We start from the raw sequence: 20,613 nt of genomic DNA on the forward strand, positions 1-20,613 counted from the left end.
ATTCATTTTATTTTTTGTTCTTTTCCTTTGCTTTTTCTCTTTTAAAAATTCTAAAACTTTTCAAATTTATGAACAATTTTCAATTCTTGAACATTTTGGGAATTTGTGAATATTTTTTTGAATAGGTGTACATTTTCTGAATCCTTGAACAAATTTTGATTACCATGAATATTTTCTAATCCACGAACATTTTTGAATGCACGATCAATTGTTCAGTATGTGTTTTAAAATAGTTTAGTGTATATTATAACAATGCTCACCGTATGTTAGAAAAAGTACATTGTATATTAGAAACAGGTTAAATGTAAAAAATGTTCATTGTATAATTTAAAAAGTTTATTATATATCAAAAGGTCACTGTATATTCTAAAAAGTTCAATGTATATTACAAAAATTTAGTGTGCATTCAAAAAATGGTTAACATATATTAAAGAATTCTTCACCATATATGAGAACATATTTCGTATTCGTTGACATTTTTTATAATTTGAAAACATTTTATTAATTCATCAACATGTTTTTGATCAAAGTTTTATCTTCTATTAAAGATAATGTATAAATAACGCAAAAAAAACAAAAGGAAGAAATAAAATAAAACATCGGTAGGCTACTAGAAGCCAGCGGTAAAAAGATGACGATGAAACGCAAAAAACAACAAATCAGTGGCAGCGCTACTTTATTTTCACTGATACATCTGATCGCTAGATTTTCCTCAAAAAAAATCTGATCGTTAGCTTCGAGTAGTGACACAGATTTGATTGCTAGCTTTATCTTGATCGCTAGTTTCGTTTTTTTTTTCTTTTTAGCACTGATCGCTAGCTTCGAGCTAGTCGCTAGCATGTACAAATGGTTGGGCATATAGGCCGGCCCACCCTGGGCGGACGTGAGGGTGAGCTGGTTTGTTTGTTTTGGACAAACACAAATCAAAATCAAACAAACAATGACAAAATGAGGTGGCGATGACATTATATTTAAATGTGATATAATTATGTTACATCTAGATGAGCCTTAGATAGATCCATAAAAAAACAAAGAACGAATCACAACACCACCAGAAGCACGCCCGTACAGATCGATTATTACCACAGTCCACCGTACATCGACCCTGAGTCCACGACCAAAATATCACAAATATGCGTGTAGTATATAGAGAGATACATTCTTCTCCGAGAAAAGGAGCGACTTTATTCATTTTTCAGTCGCCGCGCTGCGTGCACAAGTAAAGATGCCCGGCCATGCATGAGTACATGCACTGATCTATTACTCCCTCCGTCCCGTAATATAAGAGCGTTTTTGACATTAGTGTAGTGTAAAAAACGCTCCTATATTATGAAAGGGAGGGAGTAGTTCCTAGTCGTGGTGCCTGCTGCCGACACAGGTTGGACGACGGGCGGCGAGCATTCGCCCACCTCAGGGGGCATGCAGACGCCGCGGAGCAGGTCCTTGCACGCCCACTCGCGGACGCAGGCGAGCTTGATGCAGCAGTGCGAGGTGATGGGGTTCGTCTCCACGGTGCGGCCGCTGAGGATGGCCCCGGTGAACTGGTGCGCGCACTCGTCCGGCACCTCATTCAGCGTGTTGGAGCAGCTCGCCTGGATGCGGCCGACAAGGTCCTGAGGCTGCACTGGGCTTTGCCCGACGGCGACGGCGACGGCGACGGCCAGGAGGAGGAACATGCACGCGACGAGTTGCCGGAGCGCCATTGCGGGCGGGGCCATGGCTGGGCTGGGTACGTGCTTGGCGCTAGTATTTGGTTTGTGGGGAGATCTGTCCACGGCGTTTGGCTTCCTCAGTATGAATAGGAGATTGTGATTGATTAACGCATTGATTGACGGGATTTGTTTTCGGAATTCAATTATCCGAGATTCCTGATTTGTGCTGTGATTTAAAGCATTCACTAATGGCGAGTGATTGATTCCTTCTTTCTACCCAAAACGACTAGCGGTTCGCACTCGCACAACCTCCAGCTCGCCCCACGCACGGCGTCGTCACCGCCCCTGGTGTCCTCCACGTCCGTCAAAGCAGCTCGCCGTCACCGTCGTCACATGCCCTTCTAATCTCGCCGTCGGTCCCAGCGCCACCCATCTGTCAGATGCAGCTCCACTGAAAGCCTAATAGGGCTTGCGGCCAAAGCCGGTTCCAGCAGCTCGTGCACCCCATCGAAGCACAGCGTCGCCGCCTACGGCTCACCGTCGTTGTCTATTTTGCAGCACTATGTTCCAGCAAAAAAAGATCTGAGCAACTAAGAAAACAAAAAATGTCAGTTGAAGCAAAAAAATTGCCGGTTCAGGCCAAAAAAATTACCGGTTCCAGCAAAACCATGGACCTTCGTCGCCGCAGCGTAGCAAAAAATTTGGTCGGTCGTAGCAAAAGTGAAAGGCGGTTCCAGCAACTCGCCACCATGGTTGCAGCTCCCCTCGCCGGCATGGTGATCCACCAGGTTTGAAGCTTGCCGTTGTGTCGCTTACAGCTCGCTGGACATCGGTTGTGGCATTGCCCGTGCCATTTGCAGCCTCACTGGCGACGAGCGTCTCCGGTTGTAGCTCTGGTGTACATGGCTTGCAGCTCTGGCACACATGGTTGAAGCTTCTGTGGTACATGGTTGTAGCAAAAAAAATCTTCATCGATCCCCTTCCTCCAGCAAACAGCTACTACCCACAAAATAAAATGCTACAACGTGTGAATCAAAAAGTTCCTACTGACGAAAAGGGGGATTGTTGTGACTGGCGAAATCAAAAGTTGAAACCAGCGACGTGAAAAGCTACAACCGGCGGGAAAACATGTTGGAACCAACTAATCAAAGATTGGTGCTCGTAAATGAAATTGCTACAACCGGCGAAATAAAAAGCTAGAACCGAGAAATCAAAAAGCTGCAACCGGCTAAAAATAAAAAAGATAAAGCCATAATAGGAAGCACAGCGTCTTGCAAAAAAATGATGTCGCATCCGCATGGTGATCGAGCGCCATCACCTCAAGCTCACAAAGGAGGGAGGGCACAGAGCAGCTCGTTGTCGCCTCAACGCGGGCTTTGCGGGAGGCGGTGGTGAGGACGCGTGTCAGTGGGGAGGTAGAGAGGGGATGGACATGGGGTGCTTGAAGGCCGCATCCATGGCGGTGTGGCGTTCTTGGCAAGGGGAGAGAAAAGGGGGATCGATTGGAGGAGAACAAAGGAGAGAGAGGAAATAAAACGAGTGGAGGAGGATGTTCTGCTGAGAAGATAAGGTCGGGTGAAGATCATGTTGGGTAACGTTGCATGGAAAACAAAAAAATTCTACGCACACGCAAGATCTATGCATGAAGATGCATAGCTACGAGAGGGGGAGAGCATCTACATACCCTTGTAGATCGCTAAGCAGAAGCGTTTATCAACACAGTTGATGTAGTCGCACACCTTCACGATCCGTACCAATCAAGCACCAAACGCACGGCACCTGCGCGTTCAGCACACGTTCAGCTCGATGACATCCTCGCCTTCTCGATCCAGCAAGAGGGGCGAAGTAGTAGATGAGTTCCGGCAGCATGACGGCATGGTGACGGTGGTGGTGAAACTATTCTGCAGGGCTTCGCCAAGCACAACGGTTTAGGACGAAGGACGAACTAGAGGGAGAGGGGGCACCGCACACTGCTTGGAATCGTGGTGTGTGTTGCCCCCTCCCCTCCTCTCATATATATAGGTGGAGGGGGAGGGGAGGCAGCCCTAGGTGCACCCCAAGTGGGCCGGGGGCCGCCTGCCCTAGGTGCACCCCCCTTCCTTCTTGGCACGTGGGAGGGAAGGAAAGGGGGCTGACTGCCTTATGGCGCCTCCCCTTCCTTCTCCCTTCCGTGGAGAAAGGCAGGAGGGGGCTAGCCCCTCATCTTTCCTTCCCTAGGGGACAGCGGCGAGGAGGTGGGCGTGCCAGCCCCCTTGTGGGCTGGTGTGCTCCCTCCTTTTTCGCCCATTAGGCCCAACAACCCCCGTGGCCTTCCGGAACCCCTTCCGGTGATCCGGTAAATATCCGGCACATTCCGAAACTCTTCCGGAGACCAAATACTATCATCCTATATATCAATATTTACATTCGGACCATTCCGGAGCTCCTCGTAATATTCGTGATCTCATCTGGGACTCCGAACAGCATTCGGTCACCAACATACATAACTCATATAGTACTATATCATCAACGAACGTTAAGCGTGCAGACCCTACGGGTTCGAGAATGATGTAGACATGAACGAGACACTTTTTCAGTCAATAACCAATAGCAGGACCTGGATGCCCATATTGGTTCCCACATATTCTACGAATATCTTTATCGATCGAACCTTTATGACAACATACATAGTTCCCTTTGTCCGTCGGTATGTTACTTGCCCGAGATTCGATCATCGATATCTCCATACCTAGTTCAATCTCGTTACTGACAAGTTTATTTACTCGTTCCGTAATACATCATCTTGTAACTAACTCCTTAGTCACTTTGCTTGCATGCTTCTTGTGATGTTGTATTACTGAGAGGGCCCAAAGATACCTCTCCATCATACAGAGTGACAAATCCCAATCTCGATTCATGCCAACTCAACAGACACCTTCGGAGATACCTGTAGAGCACCTTTATGATCACCCAGTTACGAAGTGACGTTTGATAGCACACAAGGTATTCTTCCGGAGTCCGAGAGTTGCATGATCTCATGGTCGAAGGAATATGTATTTGACATTAAGAAAGCAATAGCAATAAACTGAACAATCATATGCTATGCTAGCGGATGGGTCTTGTCCATCACATCATTAAATGATAACTCATGTCTATGGTCAGGAAACCTTAACCATCTTTTGATCAACGAGCAAGTCTAGTAGAGGCTTAGTAAGGACTTGGTATTTGCTTATGTATTCACACATGTATTTAAGTTATCAATCAATACAATTATAGCATGAATAATAAACCTTTAGCATGATTAAGAAAATATAATAATAACCACTTTATTATTGCCTCTAGGGCATATTTCCAATAGATCAATGCGTGGGCCCAAAAAAAATCGATCTGACGTGTTCGATCCATATGAATCCTACGCGTAGTGCGCGTCCGGCTAAACATTCAGCCGGCTTGTCGATTGTAAACGTTTCCCTATACTAATACGGATTTGCTCATTCTCATTTATATTTTTTCTAGAACTTTTTTTTAAACTACTCATTTCTCAATTAGATGAGAATAAATTGTTAGAAATAAATGGGCATGGCCCATTAGCAATTTCTGAAATCTCAAATGAGCCCATGAGTAAAATGGCAAATTGTGGTGGTAAGCTTAGTCTCATATCGCTAGTTGAGAAAGTGTTGTACCTCTTTATATACTAGATAATACCCCGCGCATTGCTGCGGGACTTATTGTAATAAATTGTCGTGAATAAATTAGAACATATGAAAAGTTCTCTGCGTCATATTGCTGCGGGATTTATAGTAATACATTGTCGAGAATAAATTAGAACATGCGAAAAGTTCTCTGCATCATATTTATGGGTGTCATACTTTGCACATTTGCATAATAGAAATTCACTTTGCACTCTAAAAAAAGTTGCTTCCCGAAAAAATGCTAGTTATAGAAATAATGATGGCAAAGTCTCGTGGCTCTTTTTTTTTCATGACTACCTTCATGAAGCAAACACAGTGGTATAATTCATAGCTTTAGTTAGCTACATTGCTAAAAATGGGCTTACAGTCCTCTAGAAATATAAAGAAAGGAAACCATTCACATCAGAAGATCTCTTATGCTTGATCTCAAAAGGGTAAAGATTATTAGTGTCGATAACCAATTAATGGTTTTGCTAATGCCTTCTATGTAGCCTTGCAAGTCGAAGAAGCAATAAAACATGGGACATGAACATTTGATTGTCCCAGAGAAGATGGATGGACAAATATATGATTAATATCTTACCTAGTCAAAAAAATTAAGATCAAGCGTATGTTTCAAATGCATTCAGATGAAATGATACATAATAGTATTAGAGAAAAAGAAAACATGTTGATATCTTAACCGACTAATTCAACTCCATTTATAGATGTGAGCAATCAAATAAGTGCATGCACAGTTTTGTTGCAAGTAGTTGTGTAACTTACATGTAGCCTCATAAAAGTACGCATCCCATCTTGAAGGTATCCATTGTGGCCAACACTTCATGTAGACATAAATAAGGAATGGTAGTGGTTCTGAAAAGTGAAAAGACAAACTGTCACATTTCTTTTGGCAATCTATGAAATGTGATGAAACAGATGTACTAACCAAATACATCTGAAGTCGATGTGAGTACCGGGAAACTGTTAATGTATAGAAAGAAACGTTAACCACCAGAGCGCAAATGAAATTGAAAATAATAATAATAATAATAATAATAATAATAATAATAATAATAATAATAATAATAATATAAAATTGGCCTGCATTGCTTCACTATCATGCTGTCAGAGACATCTGAAATGTAAATCATGTGTCAAACAAATTTCATTAGGGGTATCCTGAGAAAGGCATGATTCATAAACTATTTCCATCCATAATTTAATCAGCCGGCTTCATAGTGCTTACCAAGGCCACAATTTGTGGAGATGAGATGCACGTGTACCACTGCAAACAACAAAAGCCTTGATTAACGAAGACATGGGAGAAGGGACTACAGATGTAGCATAACCAAGCAGGACCGGCCGTAACTGAAGTCAATCTAGACTAACGCAGATTAAGGTGAACTACACGCTGCTGTCTTAAGAGTAAAATAGAGACAGCCGCCTGAAGGTAGTTTATTCTATTACCGGGAGTACAATGAATCAGATTGACCGCCAAGAAAATTCCCTCGTACTCCATCACTCGGCAAAACAAACCTGTACACCATGCCACGATTTTGGATAAAAGGTGCAGACACCAACGGCCAACCTGATGTTGGAGACGGTTAGAGCGATGCCGCTCCATAATTTAAAGAGGCACTTTATCTGGAGCAGGGGAAGTCATCCGAGAGCCGGCGGCGTCGTCGCTTCTGGGTAACAGGGCGGTCGTGGAGGACGCTCTTTTGGAGGCCGTTGAGGTGGGCGAGGTTGGACGTGTCGGTACTGCAGGGTAGCCGCGCGGGCCTGTGTGCTGCAGCTCCCGGTGTTGGATCTGACAGGCGCACCTGGATCCGTGGAGGGCGATGTGTAGCGCGCCGCCGCGCCGGATGGCAAGCAGCGACAGAGAATCTCAATTCTTATGGGTCAGAGGCGGCGGCGGCCCTGCACCGGATCTGGTTGCGGCGGCGGAGGTGGGTTGCATGCGGGGGTGGTTTCCTAGGTGAGCGCCGGAGGGCACGCTTGCAGGGCACCGTCTGGTGGTGCGTTGCAGCGTGGGTGGGGGTTGAAAGCGTCGCCTGGTCTGCCAGAATAAGGAGAGATGACTGATGGGCTTCTCTTTACCAGGTTTTACACTGATGGGCTTCAGTGGAAGACGGAGGAAGCCTTGTTTGATTAATGCCTTGTTTGATTAATTACCATAAAAAAAAGTTCCCTCTCGTTAGGGTTTTGCTTCTCTCGGCGGCGCCCTTGTCGCCGTTGAGTCATCGCTTCTTCCCTCCCTCCGTTCTGTACCAGGGATCCAACTCGGACTGTCTCTCCGGACGTGTTTGAGGTTTACCCTGCCTACGACGGATCGGGTTCGGCCCTCCCCACTTTATATTACCCGGTTCTCTGTTGTAGATCGGGTTAGGGTTTGACTGATGGCTGCGGACACTGGAGGCGGATCGGCTTCGGCCGGCGGGTCTTCTTCTGCAGCAGAGATCGAGAACTTGATGGCGGAGCTTGGACTCCATGAGGACGATATGGATGATGTGGTGGTGGATGAAGCTGCGGTACCCAAGGACGCAGCAAGATGGCTGGCAGTGGCGCGGGTTCACATTGATAAAGCCTATAGCCAGGACTGGTTCTTTAGGAACATGAGAGCAGCCTGGAATTTGGCGCAGCCTGTTAATTTCAAGCCTCTTGAAGCTAATCTGTACACCTTGCAGTTCCATTGTCTTGGGGATTGGGAAAGAGTTATGCAGGAGGGTCCATGGAATTTCAGAGGGAATGCAGTCATCATCACGCCGTATGATGGTGTTACTCAGCCTTCCATGGTCAAGTTAGATACGTTGGATATTTGGATTCAGATTCATGATGTCCCGAGTCTGTTTGCTCATCTGGTGCCTGCTTTGGCTTCGAAAGTGGGCGAGGTCCTGTTTACTGAACCGGCTTCATATGACTTCACGGGCAACTTTTACCGTGTTTGGGTCAAGATTAATGTTAACAAGCCATTGAAGAACGCAGTGTCTCTTGTCAGGGAGGGGAAGAGACAAATCTACAGGGTGAAATACGAGAGATTGCCGGATTGGTGCATAGTTTGTGGACACTTGGGACACGTGTTTAAAGAACAAGGAGATGGGATCCATCCACCATCAGCGCTAGTTTTTAAGGACTTGAGAGCATCATGGATTATGCGTCCTCCTAGTCAGAACTCTGGAGGTAGCCGAGGGCGCCGGGGAGGCAGAAGTGGAGGCTGAGGTAGAGGCAATCGAGATGGTGGCAGAGGCATATATAGGGACGTCAGTTTTGATAAGGAGAAGGACACGGGTCCCTCCGCTATGCATACGGATGATCCGAGCAGGAAAAGGGCTGAAAGGACAGAACTTGGTCTTGACAGTAGCAAGGGAACTGAAAATCAGACGACTATACCCAAGGGCAACGAACTGGCGCTAGTCCCGTTCGAAGGTGATGTGGTCAGCCCTCCACCAGTAAGAGACTTGAAGCGCACAAAGACGGGAGGAAGCGAGAGTGAAGGACAGGGTTGTTGGGGAACGTAGCAGAAATTCAAAATTTTCTACGCATCACCAAGATCAACCTATGGAGTAATCTAGCAACGAGAGGAAGGGGAGTGCATCTACATACCCTTGTAGATCGCTAAGCGGAAGCGTTGCAAGAACGCGGATGAAGGAGTCGTACTCGTAGCGATTCAGATCGCGGTTGATTCCGATCTAAGCGCCGAACCACGGCGCCTCCGCGTTCAACACACGTGCAGCCCGGTGACGTCTCCCACGCCTTGATCCAGCAAGGAGAGAGGGAGAGGTTGGGGAAGACTCCGTCCAGCAGCAGCACGACGGCGTGGTGGTGATGGAGGAGCGTGGCAATCTTGCATGGCTTCGCCAAGCACCGCAGGAGAGGAGGAGGACATGGAAGAGGGGAAGGGCTGCGCCAGAACTTGGCTTGCGGCTGCCCTCCCACCCCCCACATATATATAGGGGCAAGGGAGAGGGGGGCCGGCCCCCTCAGATCCAATCTGAGGAGGGGGCGGCGGCCAGGGGGGTTGCCTTGCCCCCCAAGGCAAGGGGGGCGCCTCCCCTTAGGGTTCTCCCAAACCCCCAGGCGCATGGGCCCTGGGAGGGAAGGCGCCCAGCCCACTAAGGGGCTGGTCCCTCTCCACATACAGCCCATAGGGCCCTTCGGGGCTGGTGGCCCATCCCGGTGGACCCCCGGAACCCTCCGGTGGTCCCGGTACATTACCGGTGACGCCCGAAACTCTTCCGGTGGCCAAAACGGGACTTCCCATATATAAATCTTTACCTCCGGACCATTCCGGAACTCCTCGTGACGTCCGGGATCTCATCCGAGACTCCGAACTACATTCAGTAACCACGTATATCTATTCCCTATAACCCTAGCGTCATCGAACCTTAAGTGTGTAGACCCTACGGGTTCGGGAACCATGTAGACATGACCGAGACGTTCTCCGGCCAATAACCAACAGCGGGATCTGGATACCCATGTTGGCTCCCACATGTTCCACGATGATCTCATCGGATGAACCACGATGTCGGGGATTCAATCAACCCCGTATACAATTCCCTTTGTCTACCGGTATGGTACTTGCCCAAGATTCGATCGTCGGTATCCCGGTACCTTGTTCAATCTCGTTACCGACAAGTCTCTTTACTCGTTCCGTAACACATCATCCCGTGATCAACTCCTTGGTCACATTGTGCACATTATGATGATGTCCTACCGAGTGGGGCCAGAGATACCTCTCCGTTTACACGGAGTGACAAATCCCAGTCTCGATTCGTGCCAACCCAACAGACACTTTCGGAGATACCTGTAGTGCACCTTTATAGCCACCCAGTTACGTTGTGACGTTTGGTACACCCAAAGCATTCCTACGGTATCCGGGAGTTGCACAATCTCTTGGTCTAAGGAAATGATACTTGACATTAGCAAAGCTTTAGCAGACGAACTACACGATCTTGTGCTAGGCTTAGGATTGGGTCTTGTCCATCACATCATTCTCCTAATGATGTGATCCCGTTATCAACGACATCCAATGTCCATGGTCAGGAAACCGTAACCAACTATTGATCAACGAGCTAGTCAACTAGAGGCTTACTAGGGACATGGTGTTGTCTATGTATCCACACATGTATCTGAGTTTCCTATCAATACAATTTTAGCATGGATAATAAACGATTATCATGAACAAGGAAATATAATAATAACCAATTTATTATTGCCTCTAGGGCATATTTCTAACAGTCTCCCACTTGCACTAGAGTCAATAATCTAGTTCACATCGCCATGTGATTAATACCCAAGAGTTTACCAGCGTCAATAATCTAGTTCACATCACCATGTGATTGTAACGAATCCAACACCCATGGGGTTTGTTCATATCTCGCTTGTGAGAGAGGTTATTAGTCAACGGGTCTGAACCTTTCAGATCCGTGTGTGCTTTACGAATATCTATGTCATCTTGTAGATGCAGCTACCACGCTTTACTTGGAGCCATACCAAATAACTGCTCTACTATACGAGTCCCGTTTACTACTCAGAGTCATCCAGATTAGTGTCAAAGCTTGCATCGACGTAACCCTTTACGACGAACTCCTTTTCCACCTCCATAATCGAGAAAATTCCTTAGTCCACTAGATACTAAGGATAAGTTCGACCGCTGTCATGTGATCGATTCCCGGATCACTATTGTACCCTTTGACTAACTCATGGCAAGGCACACTTCATGTGCGGTACACAACATAGCATACTGTAGAGCCTACGTCTAAAGCATAGGGGACAACCTTCGTCCTTTCTCTCTCTTCTGCTGTGGTCAGGTCTTGAGTCTTACTCAATACTCACACCTTGTAACACAGCCAAGAACTCCTTCTTTGCTGATCTATTTTGAACTCCTTCAAAAAACTTGTCACGGTATGTATTCATTTGAAAGTACTATTAAGCATTTTTGATCTATCCTTATAGATCTTGATGCTCAATGTTCAAGTAGCTTAATCCAGGTTTTCCATTAAAACACTTTTCAAATAACCCTGTATGCTTTCCAGAAATTCTACATCATTTCTGATCATCAATATGTTAACAACATATACTCATCAAAAATTCTATAGTGCTCCCACTCACTTCTTTGGAAATACAAGTTTCTCATAAACTTTGTATAAACCCAAAAACTTTGATCACTCCATCAAAGCGTATATTCTGACTCTGAGATGCTTGCTCTAGTCCATGGAAGGATCGCTGGAGCTAGCATACCTTTTAGCATCCTTAGGATCGACAAAACCTTTCTGATTGTATCACATACAACCTTTCCTTACAAAAACTGGTAAGGAAACTTGTTTTGACATCCATCTGCCAGATTTCATAAATGCAGCTAATGCTAACATGATTCCGACAGACTTAAGCATCGCTACGGATGAGAAAATCTCATCGTAGTCAACTCCTTGAACTTGTGAAAATACTCTTTGCCACAAGTCGAGCTTCATAGACGGTAACATTACCGTCCACGTCCGTCTTCTTCTTAAAGATCCATTTATCTCAATGGCTTGCCGATCATCGGGCAAGTTCACCAAAGTCCATGCTTTGTTCTGATACATGGATCCTATCACGGATTTCATGGCTTCTAACCATTTGTCGGAATATGGGCCCACCATCGCTTCTCCATAGCTCGTAGGTTCAGTATTGTCTAACAACATGATATCTAAGACAGGATTACCGTACCACTCAAGAGTAGTACATATCCTTGTCGACCTACGAGGTTTGGTAGTGACTTGATCCGAAGTTTCATGATCACTATCATAAGCTTCCACTTCAATTGGTGTAGGTGCCACAGGAACAACTTCCTGTGCCCTGCTACACACTAGTTGAAGTGACGGTTCAATAACCTTATCAAGTCTCCACCATCCTCGCACTCAATTCTTTCGAGAGAAACTTTTTCTCGAGAAAGGACTCGTTTCTAGAAGCAATTACTTTTGCTTTCAGATCTGAAATAGGAGGTATACCCAACTGTTTTGGGTATTCTATGAAGATGCATTTATCCGCTTTGGGTTCGAGCTTATTAGCCTGAAACTTTTTTCATATAAGCATCGCAGCCCCAAACTTTTAAGAAACGACAACTTAGGTTTCTCTAAACGGTGTCGTCTCAACGGAATTGTGTGGTGCCCTATTTAAAGTGAATGCGGTTGTCTCTAATGCCTAACCCATAACCGATAGTTGTGTTAAGAGACATCATGGTATGCACCATATCCAATAGGGTGCAGTTATGATGTTCGGACACACCATCACACTATGGTGCTCCAAGCGGTATTAGTCGTGAAACAATTTCCACAATTTCTTAATTGTGTGCCAAACTCGTAACTCAGATACTCATCTCTATGATCATATCATAGACATTTTATCCTCTTGTCACGACGATCTTCAACTTCACTCTGAAATTACTTGAACCTTTCAATAATTCAGACTTGTGTTTCATCAAGTAAATACACTCAGCATCTACTCAAATCATCTGTGAAGTAAGAACATAACGATATCCACTGCATGCCTCAGCACTCATTGGACTGCATACATCAAAATGTATTACTTCCAACAAGTTGCTCTCTTGTTCCATCTTACTGAAAACGAGGCCTTTCTGTCATCTTGCCCATGTGGTATGATTTGCATGTCTCAAGTGATTCAAAATCAGGTGAGTCCAAACGATCCATCTGCATGGAGTTTCTTCATACCAATAGACATGGTTCGCATGTCTCAATCTTTTCAAAAACGAGTGAGTCCAAAGATCCATCTACATGGAGCTTCTTCATGCGTTCTATACCAATATGACTCAAATGGCAGTGCCACAAGAATGTGGTACTATCATTACTATTTTATATCTTTTGGCATGAACTTGTGTATCACTGCGATCGAGATTCATTTTAGGTGCAAGACCATTGAAGGTATTATTCAAATAAACGGAGTAACCATTATTCTCCTTAAATGAATAACCGTATTGCGATAAACATAATCCAATCATGTTTATGCTCAACGCAAACACCAAATAACAATTATTTAGGTTTGACACCAATCTCGATGGTAGAGGGAGCATGCGATGCTTGATCACATCAACCTTGGAAACACTTCCAACACATATCGTCATCTCACCTTTAGCTAGTCTCTGTTTATTCCGCAGCTTTTATTTCGAGTTACTAACACTTAGCAACTGAACCGGTATCTAATACCCTGGTGCTGCTAGGAGTACTAGTAAGGTACACATTCATATAATGTATATCCAATATACTTCTGTCGACCTTGCCTGCCTTCTCATCTACCAAGTATCTAGGGTAGTTCTGCTTCAGTGACCGTTCCCCTCATTATAGAAGCACTTAGTCTCGGTTTGGGTTCAACCTTGGATTTTCACTAGAGTAGCAAATGATTTGCTGTTTCATGAAGTATCCCTTTTGCCCTTGCCCTTCTAGAAACTAGTGGTTTTACTAATCATCAACAATTGATGCTCCTTCTTGATTTATACTTTCGCGGTGTCAAACATCGCGAGTTGCTCAAGGATCATCATATCTATCCCTGATATGTTATAGTTCATCACGAAGCTCTAATAGCTTGGTGGCAGTGACTATGGAGAACCATCACTATCTCATCTGGAAGATTAACTCCCACTCGATTCAAGCGATTGTGGTACTCAGACAATCTGAGCACATGCTCAACGATTGAGCTTTTCTCCCTTAGTTTGCAGGCTTAAGAAACTTGTCAGGGGTCTCATACCTCTTGACGTGGGCACTAGTCTGAAATCCCAATTTCAGTCTTCGGAACATCTCATATGTTCTGTGACGTTTCAAAACGTCTTTGGTGCCTCAATTCCAAACCGTTAGCATTACGCACTGAACTATCACGTAGTCATCAAAACGTGTATGCCAGATGTTTCGCAACATCTACAGACGACGCTGATGTTTAGCACACCGAGCGGTGCATTATGGACATAAGCCTTCTGTGCAGCAATGAGGACAATCCTCAGTTTACGGACCCAGTCTGCATAATTGCTACTATCAACTTTCAACTAATTTTTCTCTAGGAACATATCTTAACCAGTAGAACTAAATCGTAAGCTATGACATAATTTGCAAAGACCTTTTGACTATGTTCATGATAATTAAGTTCATCTGATTAATGAACTCCCACTCAGATAGACATCCCTCTAGTCATCTAAGTGATACATGATCCGAGTCAAATTAGGCCGTGTCCGATCATCACGTGAGACGGACTAGTCATCATCGGTGAACATCTCCATGTTGATCGCATCTACTATACGACTCATGTTCGACCTTTTGATCTCTTGTGTTCCGAGGCCATGTCTGTACATGCTAGGCTCGTCAAGTCAACCTAAGTGTTTTGCATGTGTTCCGAGGCCATGTCTGTACATGCTAGGCTCGTCAACACCCGTTGTATTCGAACGTTAGAATCTATCACACCCGATCATCACGTGGTGCTTCGAAACAACGAACCTTCGCAATGGTGCACAGTTAGGGGGAACACGTCTCTTGAAATTTTAGTGAGGGATCATCTTATTTATGCTACCATCGTTCTAAGCAAATAGGATGTAAACATGAGAAACATCACATGCAAATCATAAAGTGACATGATATGGCCAATATCATCTTGCGCCTTAGATCTCCATCTTCGAGGTGCGGCATGATCACCTTCGTCACCGGCATGACACCATGATCTCCATCATCATGATCTCCATCATCGTGTCTTCATGAAGTTGTCTCGCCAACTATTACTTCTACTACTATGGCTAACGGTTAGCAATAAAGTAAAGTAATTACATGGCATTTTCATTGACACGCAGGTCATACAATAAATTAAGACAACTCCTATGGCTCCTGCCGGTTGTCATACTCATCGACATGCAAGTCGTGATTCCTATTACAAGAACATGATCAATCTCATACATCACATATATCATTCATCATATCCTTTTGGCCATATCACATCACATAGCATACCCTGCAAAAACAAGTTAGAGGTCCTCTAATTGTTGTTGCATGTTTTACGTGGCTGCTATGGGTTTCTAGCAAGAACGTTTCTTACCTACGCAAAAGCCACAACGTGATATGACAATTTCTATTTACCCTTCATAAGGACCCTTTTCATCGAATTTGATCCGACTAAAGTGGGAGAGACAGACACCCGCTAGCCACCTTATGCAACTAGTGCATGTCAGTCGGTGGAACCTGTCTCACGTAAGAGTACGTGTAAGGTCGGTCCGGGCCGCTTCATCCCACGATGACGCCGAATCAAGATAAGACTAGTAACGGCAAGTAAATTGACAAAATCGACGCCCACAACTACTTTGTGTTCTACTCGTGCATAGAAACTACGCATAGACCTAGCTCATGATGCCACTGTTGGGGAACGTAGCAGAAAGTCAAAATTTTCTACGCATCACCAAGATCAACCTATGGAGTAATCTAGCAACGAGAGGAAGGGGAGTGCATCTACATACCCTTGTAGATCGCTAAGCGGAAGCGTTGCAAGAACGCGGATGAAGGAGTCGTACTCGTAGCGATTCAGATCGCGGTTGATTCCGATCTAAGCGTCGAACCACGGCGCCTCCGCGTTCAACACACGTGCAGCCCGGTGACGTCTCCCACGCCTTGATCCAGCAAGGAGAGAGGGAGAGGTTGGGCAAGCCTCCGTCCAGCAGCAGCACGACGGCGTGGTGGTGATGGAGGAGCGTGGCAATCTTGCAGGGCTTCGCCAAGCACCGCGGGAGAGGAGGAGGACATGGAAGAGGCGAAGGGCTGCGCCAGAACTTGGCTTGCGGCTGCCCTCCCACCCCCCACATATATATAGGGGCAAGGGAGAGGGGGGCCGGCCCCCTCAGATCCAATCTGAGGAGGGGGCGGCGGCCAGGGGGGTTGCCTTGCCCCCCAAGGCAAGGGGGGCGCCTCCCCTTAGGGTTCTCCCAAACCCCCAGGCGCATGGGCCCTGGGAGGGAAGGCGCCCAGCCCACTAAGGGGCTGGTCCCTCTCCACATACAGCCCATAGGGCCCTTCGGGGCTGGTGGCCCATCCCGGTGGACCCCCGGAACCCTCCGGTGGTCCCGGTACATTACCGGTGACGCCCGAAACTATTCCGGTGGCCAAAACGGGACTTCCCATATATAAATCTTGACCTCCGGACCATTCCGGAACTCCTCGTGACGTCCGGGATCTCATCCGGGACTCCGAACAACATTCGGTAACCACGTATATCTATTCCCTATAACCCTAGCGTCATCGAACCTTAAGTGTGTAGACCCTATGGGTTCGGGAACCATGCAGACATGACCGAGACGTTCTCCGGCCAATAACCAACAGCGGGATCTGGATACCCATGTTGGCTCCCACATGTTCCATGATGATCTCATCAGATGAACCACGATGTCGGGGATTCAATCAATCCCGTATACAATTCCCTTTGTCTACCGGTATGGTACTTGCCCGAGATTCGATCGTCGGTATCCCGATACCTTGTTCAATCTCGTTACCGGCAAGTCTCTTTACTCGTTCCGTAACACATCATCCCGTGATCAACTCCTTGGTCACATTGTGCACATTATGATGATGCATTACCGAGTGGGCCCAGAGATACCTCTCCGTCATACGGAGTGACAAATCCCAGTCTCGATTCGTGCCAACCCAACAGACACTTTCGGAGATACCCGTAGTGCACCTTTATAGCCACCCAGTTACGTTGTGACGTTTGGTACACCCAAAGCATTCCTACGGTATCCGGGAGTTGCACAATCTCATGGTCTAAGGAAATGATACTTGACATTAGCAAAGCTTTAGCAGACGAACTACACGATCTTGTGCTAGGCTTAGGATTGGGTCTTGTCCATCACATCATTCTCCTAATGATGTGATCCCGTTATCAACGACATCCAATGTCCATGGTCAGGAAACCGTAACCATCTATTGATCAACGAGCTAGTCAACTAGAGGCTTACTAGGGACATGGTGTTGTCTATGTATCCACACATGTATCTGAGTTTCCTATCAATACAATTTTAGCATGGATAATAAACGATTATCATGAACAAGTAAATATAATAATAACCAATTTATTATTGCCTCTAGGGCATATTTCTAACAAGGGTAACATGGTGAAAAATTTGGCGGGCTCCTTCGAGGGGTGCCGCCCAGCCCAATGAGTGTATTATGCTGGAACTGTCGCGGGGCGGGCAACGCCGCGACGGTCAATGAACTTCGCACTCTCGCGAAGAATTTTGCCCCTTCCCTCCTGTGCATTGTTGAGACACAAATAGATGGAGCGAGGGTCGAAGCTTTAGCTGGTGTCGTGGAATTGTCACGGCAGATGTCCTCAAGCTAGGACTTAGTCGTGGAGCCATCGCAGCTAGGAAGCTTGAAGGGGTTAAACGGGACAAGGAACACGAGGGTTATACTGGTTCGGCCCCTTACGGTGAAGGTAAAAGCCTACGTCCAGTTGAGGTGGTATTGATTAGGGTTTCGATGACCAGGGAGCTTAACTGCTATGCCTGGCTCTCGACGAGATCTTTCCTGCCCCTAAACCGCCGCCGGGTCATCCCTTTATATAGAGAGGCTGACGCCCAGCAGCTATCAGAGTCCCGGCCGGCTCATAAGAGTGTCCGGCTCGGACTCTCAACTATTCTTGCCTTACACTACAAGTTCTATGACAATGGCGGTTGTAACTACGGGCCTTAAGCCATATCCGGGTCTTAAGCCCATCTTCGGCCCGCCGTCTTCAGGCTTGGCACCGGGCTTCAGACGATGACCATTATGAGTAACCCGGCCCCTCCTGGCGGGTGAATCTAAGGTTTATATCCTCAACATTAGGCCCCAGATTGATTTGAGCCGGCTCATGTCAATCTTCAATCCTTTCGACAGAAAATCTCCGGCTTACAACTGTGTGAAGGCCATCACCCGGCGTGACGTCATCTTCTGGATTCCGGGTAATCCGCCGTGACGTCATCTTCCATTAAGTCCATTTTTTACTCCACCATATCCGCAACGGATCTTATCTTTACTGCCATCCCGAAAATCGAGGCGTTTTTATGGTGAGATAACCACGCCGTGGCCTCCTCGTTTCTCGCGCCCACTTATGAGCCTCACCTTATAAATAGCCCGGCCCGTTGAGCCTCCAGCCACTCGTCTTCCTCCTCGTGCCACTGTTCTCCCGCTCGAGCTCCATCGCCGCCGCCGCCGCGGGTCTCCTCGTCCTCACCAACTCCGGCCGCTGCATCAACCTGTTGTGTCCAGAGAAAACGGCGGCGACCTCCGCGACTCACCAGCGCCCGTAAGCCATCGCCACTCCACAGAATAGATCCACATTAGGTTCTTGCTGTTCTTCCCGTGTTCTTCACCGTTCTTCGCGAGTTCTCGGTAGATTTGATTTTTACCACCTTTCTTGATCTTAGACTGTATAGAACTGCTGCGGTAGTTGTTTCACGCCCGTTTCCAATGTACATAGATCTCCTTTTACTGCATTGAGGCTCCGTTCGAACCCGCAAACTTCTTCTGCGTCAGTTTTAGTTCTAGAAACTTTCCTCTTTAGTCGACCATTTTGATCCAAATTAGTTACTGCGATGTGTGAAACCTGTTTTCACCAAACTTAGTAAAAAATTGTACCTGCCGAGTCATGGCGGCTTACATTTCCGGCTTAAAGAAGCCACGCGCCGTAAAACCTTCCGACTCAAAAGAAGCCACGCGCCGTAAAATTTTCCGGCTCATTTACGACAAAGCTGTAGATAATTGAATTACTCTCAATACCTCCAGCGGCTTAGATAACCCGATGCACTTAGCTATATGTCATTAGGCCCCTCCATAAGCCGCCACTTTAAACATTGAACTGTAAATTTCCTCCGGCTTATAATTAAACTGGACATTTCCTTTTATCATAGGCTTCCGACTTTCACCATGCCTCCCAAAGCTCCCAAAGCACCCATCACATGCAATTGGATGAGGTCCAACGTCACCGACGAGACCTTAGCGGATTTTGTGAAGTCGGGTTACCTGCCCAAGAAGGACGTCATGTCCTACCGTGCCCCTGACCCATTAGAGGAGAGACCACAGCCAAGGGACGGGGAGGTGGTAATTTTTGCTGATCACATGAGCCGAGGCTTCGCACCGCCCGGCTCAATGTTCTTTAGAGATGTGCTGAATTTCTTTGATCTGCGGCCACAAGACATAGGACCCAATTCCGTGTCAAACATATGCAACTTCCAAGTATTCTGCGAAGTCTACCTTGGAGAGGAGCCCAGCCTTCTGCTCTTTAGAGAGCTATTCTATTTGAACCGCCAGAATGAGTGCGCCAATGGACCAAGCCTGGAACTTGGTGGAATCTCTATTCAACGCCGGAGAGAATGCCTTTTTCCTTACGCCGAGCCGCCAAGCCACCCAAAGGACTGGAACCAGACGTGGTTCTATTGCCAGGACACTTCGCCGGCTGACGAGAGCCCACTGCCCGGCTTTCGTCCCTCGCGTCTGGAACCAACTCACCCTCTGTCAGACAAGCTATCTCAGGCGGAGCGCCAACCTCTGATCCCCACCATCAACAAAATCAAGGCTCTCCTGGGAAATGGCCTCAATGGCATTGATCTGGTCCGGTTCTGGATCTCGTGGCGGGTGATCCCATTGAGCCGCCGCCCCGGCTTAATGTGTGATTACACGGGCCGGAAGGATGACCCCCTGCGACACAGCCGCAACGATCTTCCCGAAGACGTTGCCGAAGACATGACCAAGGCCCTCTTGAATGAGAGCTTGGCAGACTGCGGGAGGACCGGCTTAAGCCCCTTCTGCAAGACCAACCCGGCCCCAGCGGTAAGCCGCTGATCTGAACATCTTATTTTCTCCTTTAGATAATTTTCATCTGAACCTTAAGAAATCGTCATTGTATTTTTCAGGCTGATGATAAATTCTGGAAGGTCAAGTATGACCATGAGGCGGCCAAGAAGGCTAGGAAGGCTAAGAAAGCCGCCAAGAGAGCCGCTCCCCGCAAGAAGGGAAGCAGGCCTACTGCCTCAGAGCTACTTCAACTGAGTGACAGCTCCGAGTCAGAGGTAACCCCTGAACCTGTAAGCTCTTGTTGTATTTCTTGTTTATTTCTGTCCACCTTATTAATACTGTTTCATCAACAGGATGACACCGGAGCAAGTAACCCGGTGATTGAAGAGGTAATGACACTTTCCTCCGACTCGGAGCCCTTGCCAAGGCTGAAAGTCCGAAGAGTAACCCGAAAAGTAAGATTTTCACATCCTTTAGCTTATCAAGATCCTCAATTTCTTTTGAAGCAACAGATTCATGAGAGCCGGT

At 46.6% G+C, this 20,613-nt stretch overlaps 1 long non-coding RNA gene across 1 annotated transcript; it reads right to left on the reverse strand.

Annotated features, from left to right (window-relative positions):
* Window positions 1–5,032: 5,032 nt before the first annotated feature.
* On the reverse strand, window positions 5,033–7,354 carry LOC123075756 (uncharacterized). The gene is made up of 4 exons (XR_006436199.1): window positions 6,773–7,354; window positions 6,552–6,590; window positions 6,252–6,286; window positions 5,033–6,178 (listed from the first exon to the last, which is right to left on the reverse strand). It is a non-coding gene; the product is annotated as an uncharacterized lncRNA (long non-coding RNA).
* Between the last annotated feature and the right edge of the window lie 13,259 nt (window positions 7,355–20,613).

Source organism: Triticum aestivum, chromosome 3D (assembly GCF_018294505.1).
Source record: "Triticum aestivum cultivar Chinese Spring chromosome 3D, IWGSC CS RefSeq v2.1, whole genome shotgun sequence".
Lineage (NCBI taxonomy): Eukaryota > Viridiplantae > Streptophyta > Magnoliopsida > Poales > Poaceae > Triticum > Triticum aestivum.